Below are 19,944 nucleotides of genomic sequence, written 5' to 3'. Positions count from 1 at the left end.
CTCCCCTGTTCTCTTGTGATGGGTCAGTTATGCTAGAAAAATACAGAATATCTTTGAGGGTGATCTAATTGGGACAGAATGTAGTGAGTTAGTCCAGGCATGAGGAATCAGGGTAGATCTTTTCAGAGTCAGGCCTGATTACAATGTAAACAATAGGCAGACTCTCCATCCCCTCTTACAAGGAAGGTGTTTATAGCAACATAAACACCTTTTCAGCACAGTAACATAAACAGTTTCTCAAGGAAACATTCTCTGGCATTCAGGAAATGTTTCTTTCTTTACAAACAAAAAAGTGTGTTTTTCTAAAGATTTAATTTACTTAAGGGCTCTGTTTAGAACAAGGCTATGATTGTAGAGGGATAAAGTTATTCCCAGAGCACTTTTGTGGTAGGCTGTAGTTAAAGTCCTTATAGAAGCATCTTGTTTAAAAATCTGTAGATTAACAGAGCACAGGCCAGTGCAGGTGTCCCATGTTACATTTTCGATACACCTCTAGAAAGTTGTATAAATTATCCATTGGTGAGCCAAATTGTATGATAAATTCCCAGTAGTTTCTGAATCGATATTTTCTGATGAAAATCCTTCTTGAAAATGTGAAGACCCTTTGTTATAGGTATAACATACTACCTACAGTGAGGCCAGGGACTATGATAGAGGCTATGTATCTGTCTCAAATCTACATATTTAATTCATTTGTGCAGTGCATAAATGCTTCCTAATATTGGTCAGTTATGATTCTTATTTTAAAATCCTTTAACTCCTAAAACATTTGAAACTTGGAACCATTGGAAATAGATTTCATTCACGAGACCCATTTTAGGTTTGAAAAGGAGAGGAAAATTCTTAAAAAAATTTTTTTTTTTAATATTTATTTTTGAGAGAGAGAGATAGAAGACAAGCAGAGGAGGTGCGGAGAAAGGGAGACACAAAATCTGAAGCAGGCTCCAGGCTCTGAGCTGTCAGCACAGAGCCCGAAACAGGGGCTCGAACTCACGAACCGTGACATCATGACCTGAGCCAAAGTCAGATGTTTAACCTACTGAGCCACCCAGGCGCCCCAAGGAGAGGAAGATTCTTTAGCAAGAATGCTTTCTTAATAGACAAGGAGAACAGATGTACCTATTTTCAGCATGTTATTAAAAAATACATAGTTCTGGTAGTGCAGTGAAGGTGCTGTTAATAGGCACGAAGCATCAGCCACACGCGTTTTTGTTTTTTGTTTTTAACCTTTGTGGAAAGGCTTGATTCACTTAAAAGATTTACCCACAAGGTCTGGGAATGATGTATTCATTGCTGACTAGATTTTGTGTAGCTTCGCACAACTTAGAATGTGGATGATGGTTTCTCTTGCTGCCTTCTAGTGCTTCTCAAACTTGAATGTGCAGTTCAGTGACCCAGGCATCTTGGTCAAGGTAGGTCGTGATGCAGTAGATTAGGGTGGGGTCTCAGTTTTTTATTTCTGACAAGTTCCCCGGTTTGGACAACACACTCTGAGAAGCAAGGGAGTAGGCTTTTCTGAATATAATTTTTGGTGTGGTTGCCCATAGTATTCAACATTTGACAGTAAGTGTGGCGTATATAGAGAAAAATGATTGTTTTCACGTATGCCCAGTTTTTGTCTGGAGGACAAAACGTTAGTGGTAGACTCCCATTAATTAAGTAGCTTGCTAATAATTTGGCAGGAATTGAGTATAGGCATTTCCCACTCAACTGGCTCTATGTTTATTGTGTTTTTAAATTTATGAATGTGGTGTGGCTTAAAAGCCAACCCCTCATTGAGATGCCAATTACACCAGGAAGGGGGAAAAAAAAAACCATTTTGCATTTATGTGGAGTACAACCATGGGCTTATTTCTTTCTCCTGCAAAGATCTCCTTGGTATCGATACAGCTAATATAATAATTACATCCTTGAATGTTAATATATATAAAATTAAATGACTCCTTGCGGGCATTAAAATAAATTCAGGTCCAACTTGGCTGTTCTTGGAGAAGAGTTTGTGCTCGCTTTGGCAGCGCATAGACTAAAATTGGAACGATCCATAGCAGATGAAGCACGGCCCCTGCACAAGGATGGCACGCAGATTCGTGAAGAGAAGAGTTTAATACTGAGGAATCGTTCATGGGGGAAAACTGGCCTGTTTGAGGGATGAAAATGGAGAACTAATTTGAAAATAATTTTTAACTGTCAACATTTTTTTAGATGTTTTTTTTTATTAAAATTTTTTTTAATGTTTATTTTTAAGAGAGAGGGAGAGACAGTGTGAACAGGGGAGGGGCAGAGACAGAGGGAGACACAGAATCTGAAGCAGGCTCCAGGCTCTGAGCTGGCAGCACAGAGCCGGAAGCAGGGGCTCGAACCTATGAACCGCAAGATCATGACCTGAGCCTAAATCGGATGCTTAAGCGACTGAGCCACCCAGGCTCAGTCCCATAACTGTCACCGTTTTTTAAAACTGTTAAGATGGCCAGCCTGAAAATGTTGGTAGAATTGCATCAAGTGATATTGAAATATATTGGTCTTGAATATTTTCAAAGAAAATTTCAGGCAGTTGTGTTTATCTGGGAAATACCATTAAAATATGAATTTGAGGTTAGGAAAAAAAAATGTTTGGAAAGATAAAATCAAATACTTCAAAGGAATTATTTGCTTAGTTCTTAAAATGACTCAGTTTTTCTTAATTTTAAGTTGAGCCTTTGTGTAATTGAGGATTAAAAACAGAAGAGAAAAAAATGAACATCTTTAAAGCTTTCTGGATTAGTGCATAAATCTGATCATCCCAGGGGAGTGGGAAAAGATGTGACCAAATGACTATTACCTCTCTAGACGATGTGACCATAGAAATCATTCTGCAACAGTGAAGATCCTCTAGGATCCTGACACAGGCAGGAAAAAGAATTCCCAGGAATTCTTGGCGTCAAATTGTGTGTATCTACTATAAAGATAACTGCTGGCTAAATTATTTTTAACTTTGATATCTAATAGTCTTGAGATTATCAATAAACACTTTCCTAAGTGCATCTTCCAAAAGATCGAGGCTGTAGTTAATATCTGAAAATTTTTCATCTGTTTCAGATGGTTGAGTGTGTTGGAAGTTATGTGTTCTGGAAAAGTGAGGAAGGTGGGATGTGCTCCATGGGGGCTAAGTGTTAAAATGCTAAAAAGTGTTACTGTTTAAAGTATGAATAGTAGGAGAATAACTGTGGCATTAAAGATTCAAAAAATTATACACGTATATTGTATGCCATTGGGGAAAAGACAAATTAAAAAAAATTGTTTATTTTGAGAAAGAGAGAGAGAGGCAGAGAGAGACAGGGAGAGAGAGAATCCCAAGCAGGTTCCACACTGTCAGCACAGAGCCTGAGGTGGGGCTTGAACTCACAAACTGTGAAATCATGACCTGAGCTGAAATCAAGAGTTGGATGCTTAACCAATTGAGCCACCCAGGCACCCCAACACAATGAAAATTTGAAAACCTAGTGTACTATCTTTTTTTTCTTTCTAGTTTGAAAAAATATATAATTGCCTTTTTCTTCACTGTAATGTTGTTTCCCATGTGATTGCATATTTTTTGTGTGCAATTATTTTCTATGGCTGTGTAATATTTCACTTAACAAAAGACATCATTTGGGTAACTATTCCTTCCTATGTTTCTTCTTAGATATTTAAGTAGATTTGTATGTTTTTTCCAATAATACTGTAATGAACATCTGTGTATAATGTTTTTCTTTGATCAGACTTTACTTGTTAGGCAAGATCACCAGAATTGAAACTCATGTTCTTACAGGGAACCTTTCCTTAAAAGCTGGTCTGTGAAGTTGAGGGACTGTTTACAAAGAAGTACTAACCCTTCCTGAGTGTTAAAAGATAAGGATGTTATGACAAGGTGTTAAAAGCTAAGCTGGAGTTGGGCAGGTCAGATTAACTTGGTTCTATCTTTGACACCTGTTTTTAACACGTGTTGAAAAGGGGAAAAAATTAAGGCTAGAGTTTCATAGCACAATCCTTTCTAAAGAAATGAGTCGTTTATGTGGCAAATCCCTTTAAAAATATTTTGTTAGTAAACAAGAATAGGAGGACACTTGGAGATACGGTTTCTAATAATAAGTTTACTCCTAGCCCTCTTAACTTTAATTTAGGGCAAATGTATTGAGGTACTTGTGATTCACTAAGGAAATAGGAAAAAAAAAAAAAAAAAAAAGAGGAAACAAGAACAGTACCTGCAGTAGAAAAAACTAGAAAACAGCTCACAATTGGGATTATAGACTGGTTTGTAATATTAGCCAAATTAAAAAAAATTTAAATGTTTGTTATTATTATTATTTTTTAATTTTTTTAACGTTTATTTACTTTTGAGACAGAGAGAGACAGAGCATGAGCAGGGGAGGGGCAGAGAGAGAGGGAGACACAGAATCTGAAACAGGCTTCAGGCTCCGAGCTGTCAGCACAGAGCCTGACGCGGGACTCGAACTCACGGACCGCGAGATCATGACCTGAGCCGAAGTCGGACGCTTAACCGACCAAGCCACCCAGGCGCCCCAAATGTTTATTATTTTTGAGAGAGAGACAGAGACAGAGACAGAGAGAGAGCAAGCAGGAAAGGGGCAGAGAGAGGGAGACACAGAATCAGGCTCCAGGCTCCGAGCTGTCAGCACAGAGCCTGACGCAGGGCTCGAACTCACAGACCACGAGATCATGACCTGAGCTGTAGTCGGCCATCCAACCGACTGAGCCACCCAGGCGCCCCTATTAGCCAAATTTTAGAGATAAGACAGTTAGTTGGATAGATGAACCACAAATCCTTCTTAGTTCCATGAAGTTACAAATAATCCCCAACTTCTAATTAGCCCACAGCATTTTAGCTGCCCCAGTATATTCTGGTAATAGATGTATAGCCACTACAGAAGGTTTGCAAGACCAGATGTATAAGCTATATTTTCTATGTATGTTATACCAAAGTTCTTAATTTAGTTTAGAAATTCTGGTCTTTAAGTGGATTTTAATTTTTCTGGATTGTAATTATTTGTGTTCCATATAATGAAATGTCTCTAACATTTTTTTTCAATTCCAAGGCATTAATGTATATACAAGTATAGGGATTAATGAAGTTCTGTTTTCATCATTTTATGTTTATGACTATATTTTGAAGAACTCATATCACCTGTAAGTTACTTTTTAACAACATAGTATTTGGTAGATAGAAGAGAATGCAGGCAACGTGTAAGCTAAAAAGCCAAGTAATAAATTGAACGTCCATGAAGCTACCATTCACCTTAAGAACTAGAACACAACCAGATTATCTTTGAGTTGAACCTTTCCTAACCCTTTCAGTTTTGCAGAGCTTACAGGTTAAAAAAGATTTTGGCGCCTACTTTTCTAAATTAGAATTAGTATGCTGCTAGCCTCTGGAAAAAATCTAAAGAGGTATATGCAATTTACATTAGGAACACCTGCAGATTAATGATTGATGTCAATGCATATACATAATTCATAATGACAAAGATGTTTAAATATAGGACATTAGATTTGAAATTGTTAAGTATGCTAGGTTTAAACTTTAAAAAAATTTCTTAGACTAGAAGTTGTTCTCTTTTTTATTTTAAATGGGCTATTTTAAGAATGCCACTGAATGTAAAAACAACATGACTACATTATTTGTATATAAAACACCAAATAGGTTTTTATTTTAACAACATAAATTCAGATTACATGTTGGAAATCCAGGGTTTTTTTTTGTTTTTTTTTTTGTTTTTGTTTTTTTTTTGAGAGGAAATTACGTATCCCATCCGCCAACGACCTTCTGTGTTTCCAGACTTTGCCTCCTTTTCTGGGAATCGAGACTTCAGGGTTCAAAGCTACAAAAGATTATCACTAGGGGAAAATGCTATTACTTAATAAAGTTCCAGGTATTATTTAAAGGTTTTCTCCACTTTCCCCCCAAAGTGTTATTCTTCTCCTTTGTACTTTTGTTCATTACTGTTTCAGAATGTGGTAGTTTTTGACTTCCAGACTGATTTTCGACTGAATCTCAAAGAACAGAAACCCACATTCTTTTTTAAAATTTTTTGTTGCCTTTAGTAGTACCAATTTGAAGATCAGGAAACCAGTTTTATTCATCTCCTAGAGCCATCGCAGGTGATTGTCTCTCAGAGTCTGTCTTCCTCATTAAATAAATGTTAGATTTCAGTTTTGCCTTGTATTTCCCCCCTGATTTCTTTCTGTATTATCACTGCCTTTGATTTGGAATTTTCTGCCCCCTTGAACAGGAGCGTAAGGGTCTGGAGGGTATGCTGCAGGCGATGCTGTTTCTCATTTTCCTCTTTCTTTAAAAAATCTCTCACGCGGCATTAACTTTTTTCTTATAATGCCAAATTTAACCTGTTATCTGTGGATTAAGACTAAAAAGAAAACCAAATTGACGCTACAACTTAACCTTTTATTGACTAAATATCTAACTCGATTTTTGAACATGTGGGAAGAAATACGTAGTTGGGTTTGCATTTATTTTTAGCAACGTAGTTATTTCTGACAGGTTGATCTGCTCTGAGGACGTTATAAAATTGCCCTTTTGATTGAGAACTTTTTCATTTGAAACTATTTAAAGTTTCCTTTTACTTTTTCAACTTTAAAAATAAGTTACTTTGTTGTCGCGGAAAATTGAGTCACTTCCTAGCTGAAATTTTAAACTCCTAAATGTTACGGGCCAGTTAGTTTTCTTGAACCAGTCTGGTTGTCAGCCGGTTACTTAACGCCTTTATTCCTCAGTTTTCTCATCTGTGCACTGGAAGGTGGTAACTCTTCAGGGTGGTCGTGAGAATGAGATGAGTTGTTATGTTGGAATCCCTGCGTGGGACACTTGGTTACTTTTTCTGTCACTGCCGCAACCGATTGGACACAAACGTAGCTGCTGAAAACACCACAAATTAGTTTTTTCCTGGTTCTATATAGGTCAGCAGCTGGGATTAGCTCCACTAGTTTGTCTTCTATAGTTTCATGAGCCATTGGTGTTGGTCAGCGGGGCTGTCTATTGGGGGGCTCAGGGAACAGCCTGCTCCCAGGCTCGTTCAGGTTGTCCCCAGGCCTGTGGTTGTAGGCCCCATGTCTGTTTCCTTGTGAGCTGTCAGCTGGGCCAAATTCTCACTCTGGGAAATTTCTCTGACTCCTGCTGCTGCCATAGCCCTCCTCTTCCTCTTGTACCACATGTCTCTGACGATAGCAGGAGAAAGTTCTCTGCCTCGTAGTGTCTAACCTACATGTGATTAGCTCAGGACCGTCTTGCCTAACACGTGATAATCCTTAGAGCCTGTGGCCGGTTGATTAGTAGCCTTAATTACATCTGCAAAATCTTTCACAGTAGTACCTAGATTAGTGTTTGACTGAATAAGGAGAGGACAGGAAACTTGGGAGACAGCTTCAGAATTCTGCCTATGGCCGTGCTCGAAAATGGTAGTCAGGTGTCTGCTAGTGATGAAAGCACTCACATGTTTTTTGTTTTTTGGGTTTTTTTTTTGGTTTTTGGTTTTTTTTAGAAATTATGTTTAATGTTTATTTGTTTTGAGAGAGAGTGACAGACAGATAGCATGAGCAGGGGAGGGGCAGAGAGCGAGGGAGACACAGAATCCGAAGCAGGCTCCAGGCTCTGAGCCGTCAGCACAGAGCCACACATGGGCCTTGAACTCACGAAGTGCGAGATCATGACCTGAGCCGAAGTCGGACGCTTAACCAACTGAGCCACCCAGGCGCCCCCAAAGCAGTCACATGTTTACCTGAGTACAGACTAAATTGTAAGTCTCTTGTAGGTGGGCACTGTTCGTCACCTTTTTTTGTATCTTTAGGGCCTTATGGTTTGCTGTATGTTTATTTAAATACCTGCCATTGGTTGATAGCTTCAGTGCAATTTCTCTTTTGGTTTTATTCATTTTATTTCTCAGAATCAGTAGAAGTTCTGTAGGAGTTTTGTTGAAGATTTCTGGTACCTCTCTGGAATGATTAATTACATTTAGTTTCTCCTTACCTTTTTTCCTACTTTTCATTTTCATTAAATCACAAAGATAAAATTGCCTGTTCTTATGTTAGAAGCTGCCAACAACCTTTTGCTACTGGAGCACAAATTTTGAGTTATTTTGTCTCAGACTCTTTAAGTCCTTACGAACTCTTAGCCATGTCTTCCGTAAATTGTATTTGAAGATAGGTTGTAAGTACAGCACACTGTTGATAGCTGAATGTAAAGTTGGCCAACTGCCCCGGCAGAAGGGGGGTGACCTTATTGCCCTCTCCAGGGTGGCCGCCTTAACTACTGAACCTACAACCACAATGATTGGCAAGGTGATAATCACCCTCTGTTCCTCTTACCATTTTGGGACGTTTTCCTGATCAACAAATCTCAGTCTTCCTTTAATGATTTTAATCAGACATATTGGAGACCTGCCAAGAAAGAAGAGTATAAATCATCACCTTTAAGAAGCCAAGATTTTTGAAAAGGGGTTAAGCCATTTAATGACAGTGTTTGTAGGATATTTACATAGGCCAATCACTGTAGATAGGAAAACCTATTTGTCTCAGGGACCCTCCTCATTAAAATTTTCTTAAAAAACATCTCTTAAACTCTTTCTACCAAATTGGCTTGCTCAGCCCTTCACCCATTCCCCCCACCCCCAACCTCGACCGCCTTAATCCTGTGTTAGGCAAAGAGAAATGAGTTTGTTTAATATACGTTTGTGGAATGGTGTTCACTTTGTTATTTCCTTTCATTCATAAATGAGGTCTTGGCATCTTTCTTGCTTTTTTTCCTGACACTTAGATGTTGTCCAAAAATACCTATCTATCCTCCCCCTCCTAAAAAGATGCATAACATGAAATAGCTTCTTTGTCCTGAAAAGTCTAAACACTTTTTGCCAAAGTACCTTGCTTACCTTGCTGCTTTTGAATTTGATAATGAGGGCTGGCTGGGCATTCATATGGTTAATTCTTTCAAGAATGCCTTTCTGTCTAAATCTAGGATCAACAATGTCCATTCACTGTTCCTTTGATCTTTCTGTATGTTTTGCAGACTCATCTGGCAATCCAGTTTCTCTCGTGGAAAACTGGGCATTTGCTCTTTTCTACTCTTATCCTTTACTACTTTTAAACTGAATTTAAGCCTTCTTTTACCAAATTCCATGTCAGGAGAACAAATCTTTTAGAAGCTCTTTGAAAGAGTCAGAATTTATGTGTTACTTTAAAACACTTTTTATTTAAAATAATTTCTCTTAAATGTTTGTTTATTTACTTTTTGACCTTTTTTAAAAATTTTATTTTATTTTTTTTAAATTTAAGTCCAAATTAGCAGCTAGTGCAACAATGATTTCAGGAGTAGATTCCTTAGTGCCCCTTACCCATGTAGCCCATCCCCCCTCCCACAAACCCTCCCGTAACCCTCAGTTCTCCATATTTATGAGTCTCTTCTGTTTCGTCCCCCTCCCTGTTTTTATATTATTTTTGTTTCCCTTCCCTTATTTTCATCTGTTTTGTCTCTTAAAGTCCTCATATGAGTGAAGTCATAGGATATTTGTCTTTCTGTGACCAATTTCGCTTAGCATAATACCCTCCAGTTCCATCCACGTAGTTGTAAATGGCAAGATTTTATTCTTTTTGATTGCCGAGTAATACTTCATTGTATGTATATACCACATCTTCTTTATCCATTCATCCATCGATGGACATTTGGGCTCTTTCTGTACTTGGGCTATTGTTGATCGTGCTGCTATAAACATGGGGGTGCATGTGTCCCTTCGAAACAGCACACCTGTATCCCTTGGATAAATGCCTAGTAATGCAGTTGCTGGGTCATAGGGTAGTTCTGTTTTTAGTTTTTTGAGGAACCTCCATACTGTTTTCCAGAGTGGCTGCACCAGCTTTCATTCCCAATTGTTTATTTATTTTTGAAGAGAGACAGAGTGTGAATGGGGAGCGGCAGAGAGAGAAAGAGAGGGAGACACAGAATCTGAAGCAGGCTCCCAGCGCTGAGCTATCAGCACAGAGCCGATGCTGGGCTTGAACCCATGAACCGTGAGATCATGACCAGAGCCGAAGGTGAACGTGCAACTGACTGAGCCACCCAGGCGCCCCTAAAATTTCTATTTTTAAGTAAGCTCTACACCCACCATGGGGCTCAAAATCATGACCCTGATATCAAGAGGGGGCATGCTCTACCAACTGAGCTAGCTAGGTGCCCCTATGCACTGCTTTTTAAAAACTATTTTTTTAAAAGTTACCCATGTTTTCTAAATAACTTAGAAGTTTCATATTTGTTTAATTTGTTGAGGAAGTTATCATCCTTTCTGAAATCATTAGTCTATAATCAGGAGAGTGATTGGTACTCTTTATTTAGAGTCTTCTAAATTCTTGACAGTTTTTTAGTTTTCTTTCAATTGATATACATTGTTCAACTTGTCTTAGAGCTCTCCAGTCTGATTAATTTTTTTAATTGTGAAATATACATAGCATAAAATTTAGTTTCCACCATTTTGAGATTTTTAAATTTTTAATGATTTTTTTTAATCTGAGAGAGAGAGAGAAAGAGAGAGAATGAGCAAGGGAGTGAGTGACCTGGGGAGAGGGGCAGAGGAAGAGAAAGAGAGAGAATCTTAAGCATGCTCCATGCCCGACATGAGGCTCAATCCCCTGATCCTTGGGATCATGACCTGAGCCGAAATCTGGAGTCGGAGCTCAACCGACTGAACCACCCAAGCACCTCTCCATCGTTTTGAAGTGTACAGTTTAGTGGCATTAGGCCCGTTCATATTGTCACGTAACCATCCCCACCATCCATCTCCAGAACTTTTTCATTGTCCCAAACAGAAAGTCTGTGTGCATGGAAACCATAACTCCTCATTCCCTTCTCCCTGCTTCTCCTGGCAATCAGTTTTCTCCTTTCTGTCTTTATGAGTTTGACTTAATTGATTTTGTTTTATAATGTTTACCTTCAAAAGCATTTATCCTTCAAGGCATGAGTGGGAGTATGGTCTGGGGGCAGGGAGGAAGAGTTGATTTTTATAGGTATCAGGTTACATTTACTGCCTAAAGAATGAATAAGCAACCTTTACGTGCCTTGTGTATTTGATTACTTTTTATCTGTAGGATTTGAACACTAGAAATATATGACTATAACTTGTCTTGAAAATGCTGTGTCTTTGAAGAAAAAAAAAGAAAGCTTTGAACTTTGAGTTATGGGCTTTACTGATACTCATCTCTCTGAAATACATCTATTTTTTCAATTTGGCTTTTCTTCAGATCATTTTCCTTCCCATCTTGAATGTTTAGTCTGTGGCCACAAGAGTTCAATAGGAATAATTCCTTGTTTTCTTAGACAGCTAATGTCTTGATTTTTGACATACATAGGTCCCACATGCCACCAGGTTGTTTTGAAATTAGTTTGATAAGAGTGAGATGTTCATAAATTATACCATTTGGGTTATGGATACTTTGCCTGATAACTACATTATTGGTACAGACTGTTCTAGAATGGGGGCAAATTACCCTTTTTCTCATTGTAGGGAAGTGGGAGTTTTCTTGAATAATACTGATTAGGGAACATAAAACAGTTTTCTGGGTTTGGGCTTGGTAAAGCATGGCTTGAGTTCAAAACCGGTTAGGTTGTTTTCTCAGGGTGGCTGGAAGCTTCTCCAAGGGCAGGATTAGAGCTGTGTGTGTTCATTCATTTTGTAAACAATTGAGTGATATGTTGGGTATAAATAGAATTTTATTCCAGTAGTTAAAGTCCTATGATTTTCTTAAAGAGCAGCAGGTTTTTAGCCTTGGATAGACAGAATTAAAGGTGGATGGAGACCAGTTTCACAAGAAGCACTTCTCCCCTTTTCTTCTTGTTTCGTGCCGTAGACCAGGAGAGCAGATGAAAGGTGAGGCGTGGGACCTTCGAGCATTAACTAGTCCTGCCTTGGAGATTTTCAGCACACAAAATATTTTGGCAAACCGAAAAGCAGAGCTCAGCATCTTTTTAGCTGACGCCCTTTCTGCCCTAATAAACATAGACGGATATGTGTATTCATACTTTGTCTGTATTAAGTAATTCTGTTTTAGAATCTCGACACAAAACAGTCAGTAGTCATGAATGTATTTTTCTAACATTTCTCAAGTAGAGGTGGTTCTTACAGAATGTCAGGAGTACTCCCGTGGGTTTTTATTTCCTCCCAGATTCCTCTCAATTACAATTTTCTATTAACTAACAAGTGTTGATACAAACACAGGAAAACTGCCATCCCTGGCCTTTGGGGAATAAAACAGCTGATGGAGACCCTCAGGCATCCACTGGGAGAGTGAACATGCGGGGCTGTACCACAGCAACGACAGGGCTGTGGGAGCAGCTCTTCCTGACTGTTGAAAGTTTCATAAAGGCGAACCATGAACTTGGCCTTTGAAGAATAAGTTGAAAGATTTATTGCCATGCGCCTGATACCAATTTGCGTTGTATGAGTGTGACCTTATCTTATTTTTAAATTCTTTGCCAATCTTTTCGAAATATTGTCTTTTGCATTTTCTTTTAAACCAGCGAGTTGGAATAGCCTTTCATATATTTATTTACTAAGCTGCTCTTTTCTTTGGAGGGTTGCCAGCTAGTGTGCCTTCCCCCATTTCTCTCAGTAATTGTCAAGACTGCTTTATGTTAGTGTTGGCCTATCGAGGACAGGATGTTTGTTGGAATTGTGATAAAGGTATGCATTGATTTATGGGAAATTAACCTTTTTGTGATATTCCGTCTTCCCTATCTAGGAGCATGCTGTATCTTTTCCTTTATTCGGGTCTTATTTTATATCTCTCTCAGTAAAGTTATATAGTTTTATTTATGGGTAATCTGTGCTTTGAGTTCATGAGATTTTTGTTGCTCTCATAAACGGAACCCTTTTTCTCTGTTACATTTTGGAAGTAGTTATTCCAGAATGCATTTATTGCTGCTATGGAGGAAATCTGTATATTTTTTGTATATTACCTTATTTCTGGAGATTCTTTTGGTTCCAGTACTTTTTCAGTGGACTTTCTGTGTTTCCCTAGATAGGTAGTAATTTTCTACAAGGAATTATGTATCGATCTTTTTTGTTTGTTTGTTTTATTTTTACGTGCTAGGGTTTTCAAAACAATTTTGAATTATACTGGTGTTAGTGGTCATTCTTGTTGAAGGCATACAGGAGTTCAATGATAATGTTTTGGCAAACAAAAAAGCAGAGCTCAGTGCTTGAATATAACTGATGACAGACAAGAATGCATTTCAGGAAATGTATGAATGACTATGACTTGCATGTGAGAGCAGTGTGACTTTATGGCTGAGAATAATATGTATATCTGTGCAGACATCTATTATTATTTTATCATTATTTGGGTAATTATATGTTTATATGCTGTACATATATAGTGCAGATTTTAGACCAAATGAAGTCCATGTTTGCTCAGCGCATTTACAATTAATGGCACTGATTTGTTTATCATTTAAAAAAATATAAAAAGCTGTCTTTGTTTTCTAATCCCACTCGTAGGGGGGAATCACTGTTAAGTTTGTTTCGTAGCCTTCCAGTATTTTTTTTTTAATTTTTAAGTGTTTATTCATTTTTGAGAGAGAGAATGAACGAGCAGGGGAGGGGCAGAGAGAAAGGGAGACACAGAATCTGAAGCAAGCTCCAGGTTGTGAGCTGTCAGCATAGTGCCCAACATGATGCTTGAACTCATGAACCACTAGATCATGACCTGAGCTGAAGTTGAACCTTAACTGACTGAGCGACCCAGGTGCCCCTTTCCAGTCTTTTCTGTAGGTATTTAATCTCTTTGCGTGTGTTTTTATATTCTTTCACAAAAATGGGATAATTGAAAGCAGAAAGTATAGTAACTTTTAAAAAACTTAGCAATAAAATATATTATTCATTTCTTCTTCTTTTTTTAATTTTTGTTTTTGAGAGAGAGAGAGCGAGCGAGCGAGCAGGGGAGGAACAGAGAGAGAAGGAGACACAGAATCCGAAGCAGGCTCCAGGCTCTGAGCTGTCAGCACGGAGCCTGATGGGGGGCTTGAACCCACGAACTGTGAGATCATGATCTGAGCCAAAGTCGGACGCTTAACCAACTGAGCCACCCAGGCGCCCCAATTATTCATTTCTTTTTATGTGATTGATGATTTTAAATGTCTTGGCTTAGTGTTCTGCACTATATTATTATAGTGGTGACATTTCATAGCTTTTTGTTTGGGAAGCATATGAGAAATAATTAGGTGAAGTCATATCACAGCAAATACATTATTTAAGAATAAGATGTATTGCTTAGGCTTCCTTATTTATATAAATCATATATATATAAATTGATATATATGTATCATATATATCAATTGATATATATAAATATATAATATATATAAATATAAATATTAAAAATATAAATATATAAATCATATATAAAAATTGATTTAAATAAATCAATTATTCTAGGGGCAGTTAGCTAAAAAGTATCTTAAAATCGTGTGTGGGATTTATATTTCCCTAAGAGAATTTTAACATTTAAAAGATGTGTAAGATAAAATCATTAGTATGCTTTTGCTTTAAAAATTCAATTAAGAAAAATAGTACATTTTGAACCAGGGGACTTAATATAAGTTTGAGTCATGTTTTCAAAGACCTTTGCCATACTCCTTATCTTTTGAAAATATTTAACTGAGTTCAGGATGTGAGTGTGATTATATAATTATTGTTTTCTGGGTCATAGTGTTCTTAAATTCACCATTTGTTTTCAGTATTTCGTCAAATGTTTTGAATACTTGGGTTAAGTACTATACTAGGTCCTGGCAATACCAAGCAAAAAAAAAAAAAAAAAAAAAAAGTGCTCGTTTTTACAGATTTTACAGGTTCCAGACTAGTAGGGAATGAGAGAAGCAAATTTCAAGTGCAGTAAAATGTTGCTCATGTACAGGATAAGCATCCTTATTGAAGATTCCAGAGGGGAAATTTATAATTTAGGGGAGGCTTATGAGGAAGATGCCAGGAAAGTCTTAATAGGGAAGATAAGGAAGAGGAGTAATTGTGGGGTTGAGTTTTGAAAGATGAATCAGTTTCTCCCAGGCAGGTAGATAACAAGGAGAGGGCATAAAAGCCAAGAGAATAGAAACCTTTTTTGGTTCTATGAGCTGCAGATAGTTGAGCGTGTTGATGGAGGGAGTATTAAGCATTGGAGAAATTTTTGCAGCACAGCTATGTAGAGTCACAATGGCAGAATGACTTTCTATGTTAGAAAACAAGAGCAAGGGGTTAAAGGAATAACTTGGAGAGCACGGTGGAGTATATGTTAGAATTCTCCCATGATACCTTTTTCATCGAAAATTTGATTAGGCCTGGGGCGCCTGGATGGCTCAGTCAGTTAAGCGGCCGACTTCAGCCCAGGTCATGATCTCGCGCTCCGTGAGTTCGAGCCCCGCTTCGGGCTCTGTGCTGACAGCTCAGAGCCTGGAGCCTGTTTCAGATTCTGTGTCTCCCTCTCTCCGACCCTCCCCTGTTCATGCTTTGTCTCTGTCTTAAAAATAAATAAACGTTAAAAAAAAAAATTTAAAAAAAAATTTGATTAGGCCTAAATGCAAAATATAGTGATACCAGAAGGAAAATAAAACTCACTTGATAAGATTTCTCCCCATGATCAGTTTGCCAGGTTGTCCCGTTGTACATACCACGTTTAGCCAAATCTTTTATGATATGTTCATATGCCCACAAATAATTAATCAATTATAATGCTATTGCTGCTGTATTTCATAGATGGTAAGATCTACATTTTAACATCTTTGAAAGTGGGATAGGTCTACTAATCAGTACTAGAAGGTTTCCTAGCTCTGTTTTCTTCTTAGTATGGCATACAGTCATGTTGAATCTGTTTACGATCAGCGGCTTCTTACACTTGAAATATGATGTTAATATTTTGCTTGTTCTGTCATTTAAAAAAATCATATACATATGTATTTCCTTTTTTTTATTAAGTTTTTAAATTTTAATTCCAGTATAGTTAACATACATTGTTATATTAGTTTCAGGTGTACAATATTGTAATTCAACAATTCTATAATATTACTCTGTGCTCATCATGATAAGTGTCCTCTTAATCTCCATCACCTGTTTCATTCTTCACCATACCCCCCCCCCCAACCCCCATAACTATCAGTTTGTTCTCTGTGGTTAAGAGTCTGTTTCTTGGTTTGTCTTTTTTTCCCCCCTTTGTTTGTTTATTTATTAAATTCCACATATGAGTGAAATCATATGGTATTTATCTTTCTCTGACTTATTTTTTTTAGCATTATACTCTGTAGCTCTATTCATGTTGTTGCAAATGGCAAGATCTCATTCTTTTTTATGATTAATACTCCATTGTGTGAATGTGTGTATATGTTATATGTGTGTATGTGTATATATATCACCTCTTCTTTATCCATTCATCTGTCGATGGACACTTGGGCCACTTCCATATATTGTAAATAATGCTGCAATAAACATAAAGGTGCATGTATCTCTTTCAATTACTGTTTTTGTGTTTTTTGGGGGTAAATACCCAGTAGTGTGATTACTGGATCATAGGATTGTTCTATCTTTAACTTTTTGAGGAACCTCTATACTGTTTTCCACAGTGACTACACCAGTTTACATTCCCACCAAGAGTGCGTGAGGGTTCCTTTGTCTCCACATCCTCACCAACACTTATTTCTTGTGTTTTTGATTTTAGCCTTTCTGACAGGTGTGAGGTGATATTTCATTGTAGTTTTGATTTACATTTCCCTTATGATGAGTGAAGTTGAGCATCCTTTTTTTTTTTTTTTTTTTTTTTTTTGAGAGGGAGAGAGGGAGGGAGAGAGGGAGAGAGAAAATCCCAGGAGGGGCAGAGAAAGAGAGAGGTAAGCAGGGCTCACCCCAAGCAGGGCTTGTGTTCACCTGATACGGGACTTGAACTCAAGAACTGTGAGATAATGACCTGAGCTGAAGTAAGATGCTTAATGCCTGAGGCACCAGGCGCCCTGAGCATCTTTTCATGTGTCTGTTGGCCATCTGGATGTCTTCTTTGGAGAAATGTCTGTTCATGTTCATATGTTCTGCCCATTTTTAATTGGATTATTTGTGGGTTTGTTTTTTGTTTCTTGTTTTTTTGTTTTTTTTGGCGTTGAATCAGTTCTTTATATATTTTGGATACTAACCCTTTATTGGAGATATTTGCAAAGATCTTCTCCCATTCAGTAGGCTGTCTTTTAGTTTTGTTGATTGTTTCCTTCGCTGTGAAGAAGATTTTTATTTTGTTTAGTCCCAATAGTTTGTTTTTGCTTTTGTTTCCCTCGCTTCAGGAGACATGTCTAGAAAGATGTTGCTATGGCTGATATCAGAGAAATTACTGCTTGTGCTCTTTTCTAGGATTTTTATGGTTTCATGTCTCACATTTAGGTTGTTAATCCATTTTGAATTTGTTTTCATATGTGGTGTATGAAAGGGGTCCAGTTTCATTCTTCTGCATTTAGTTCAGTTTTCCCAGTACCATTTGTTGAAGAGACTGTCTTTTTATCCCATTGCATGTTCTTAATCCTTCATTGAGGATTAATTGACCATAAAATTGTGGTTTTATTTTTGGGTGTTCTCTTCTGTTCCATTGATCTATGTGTCTTTTTTTGTGCTACTCCCATACTGTTTTGATTACTATGGCTTTGTAATATACCTCGAAGTCTGGAATTGTGATACCTCCAGTTTTGTTTTTCTTTTTGAAGATTGCTTTGGGTACTCAGGGTCTTTTGTGTATGCATGTGTATTTTCTACTTTTAAAAAAAAAATTTTTTTTAACATTTATTTTTGAGACAGAGAGAGAGCATGAACAGGGGAGGGTCAGAGAGAGAGGGAGACACAGAATCCGAAACAGGCTCCAGGCTCTGAGCTGTCAGCACAGAGCCCGACACGGGGCTCAAACCCACGGACCGCGAGATCATGACCTGAGCCGAAGTCGGCCACTTAACCGACTGAGCCACCCAGGCGCCCCTGTATTTTCTACTTTTAAAAATTGTAGTTATCTTCAGTGATATGTGAGTATCCAAGATGGTGTGTCACTGAGCATTTCCAATCATTGCCTTAATATGAATTACTAGGTATGGAATGGCCATTTTGTCTTTAGTGTCTGAAATGATTTACCGTTGTTGCCCTCTAATTGTCTTTTTTTGTACAACTTTCTTTTTGTACCACCAAGAAGCCTTGGTGACTTGTCATTTGTCAATTCCAATTCTTAGCAGTGAATAGCCAGGTATAATTCTAAGATCAGCAAAGGCAACTGGAGATAAGGTGAGGCAAGAGGGTGGACGGTGTGTTTTTTTAGGTTATGAACAGTCACTTAATAGGTATAGGATAATGTTTAAACTCACAATTAGAATAAGAAACAGCAAGGGTAAGTAAATGGCAAGGACAGATACTTGGTGTCCCCCATTATGAGAGGGGTGCATTACCTGAGAAATGTACTCCTCTTCGACTAAAAACATAATAACAAAATGAAACCAGTCTTAGTCAATATGCATTCTCTTCTTTAGGAGCTTAACAGAGCTCTGTATTTTTATGGTAATCTATTGTTAAATCTCCTGACTGGTAATAGGTAGGAATCCCTAATGACGTATTTTGTATAGATATATGTGGGCTATCACCTCTTAAATTCAGGAGTGACTAAGACAGGGAAATAGAGGATGTGACGATAAAGAATCGAGCTTGCTTGCTTGCTTTATATTTTTAAAAATTTTTTTTCGGGGCGCCTGGGTGGCTCAGTTAGTTGAGCGGCCGACTTTGGCTCCGGTCACGATCTCGCAGTCCATGAGTTTGAGCCCCGCATTGGGCTCGGTGCTGACAGCTCGGAGCCTGGAGTCTGTTTCGGATTCTGTGTCTCCCTCTCTCTGACCCTCTCCCGTTCATGCTCTGTCTCTCTCTGTCTCAAAAATAACTAAACGTTAAAAAATTAAAAAAAAAATTTTTTTTTTAAGTTTATTTATTTTGAGAGAGAGAGAGAGAGAGAGAGAGAGACAGAGAGACAGAGAGACAGAGAGACAGAGAGAGACAGAGAGCGCGCGCACAAGCAGAGGAGGGGCAGAGAGAAGGAGAGCCAGAATCCCAAGCAGGCTCCACACCATCAGTGCAGATCCTGATGCGGGGCTCGAACCCTCAAACTGTGACATCATGACCTGAGCCGAGATCAAGAGTCAGATGCTTAACGGACGGTGCCACCCAGGCACCACGAGAGCCTAGCTTTCTTAGATCCGGAGATCAATGTCTAAATCGGCACGCAGAGGAATCTGTAGAAATGGTTAAACTAGGCAGGATAAGAAAAGACTCTGAATTTGGAGTACATTTCTTCAATATGTATTCTTCAACATGGAAATTTCAGATGTCATATGGAGTGTGTACTGAGACTGTGTAGATTTTTTGAGCTAGAAGGTAGACATAAAGCCCCCTAGTGTCAGAAGCTATAGCTTGAAGAAAATGGGGTATCACCAACTCTAGATGGTGAAGGGTGGGGAGAGGCCAATGGCCCTGGAGTGGTAATAGGGTAAAATTAGGAGCTGAAATTGCCAATGGCATTGTTTACTAAAATCTTTCTCATTCATGTGTCCTCTCTTACATATTAAAGTAGTTGTTTTCTCATTTGCACCATAAAGTAGAGATCCACTAGTTGGAACTTGTCTAATTCAAAGTTAGTACTTCAATTTCCAAGAAAAAAATGTCTAAAATAGTACGAAGCTGTATATTGCCAAAACCTACAGGAAAAATGGAAATATAATTCCTTGATTTGGAGGTGAAAAGATCTTGAAATATATGAGGTACTTAAAAATTGCATATTATATGATTGACTATAGCATAAAATGACAATATTAGAGTAAGCTACAGCAGGAGGGACGTAGGTGAGAAGTACATAAGTATTTCCTGAAATCTG

The 19,944-nt window shown here is 38.0% G+C and overlaps 1 protein-coding gene and 1 non-coding gene across 3 annotated transcripts in view; both read left to right on the top strand.

Annotated features, from left to right (window-relative positions):
* Nucleotides 1-19,944, top strand: part of MLLT3 (MLLT3 super elongation complex subunit) — a 286,493-nt gene that overhangs the window by 109,813 nt on the left and 156,736 nt on the right. The window lies entirely within an intron of this gene.
* Nucleotides 2,000-2,107, top strand: LOC125928019 (U6 spliceosomal RNA). Its single transcript, XR_007459534.1, has one exon. It is a non-coding gene; the product is annotated as a U6 spliceosomal RNA (small nuclear RNA).

The sequence above is a fragment of the Panthera uncia genome, chromosome D4, assembly GCF_023721935.1.
Source record: "Panthera uncia isolate 11264 chromosome D4, Puncia_PCG_1.0, whole genome shotgun sequence".
NCBI lineage: Eukaryota > Metazoa > Chordata > Mammalia > Carnivora > Felidae > Panthera > Panthera uncia.
Note: the sequence above shows the minus strand (reverse complement) of the source record. Positions and strands in the feature narration are given on the sequence as shown.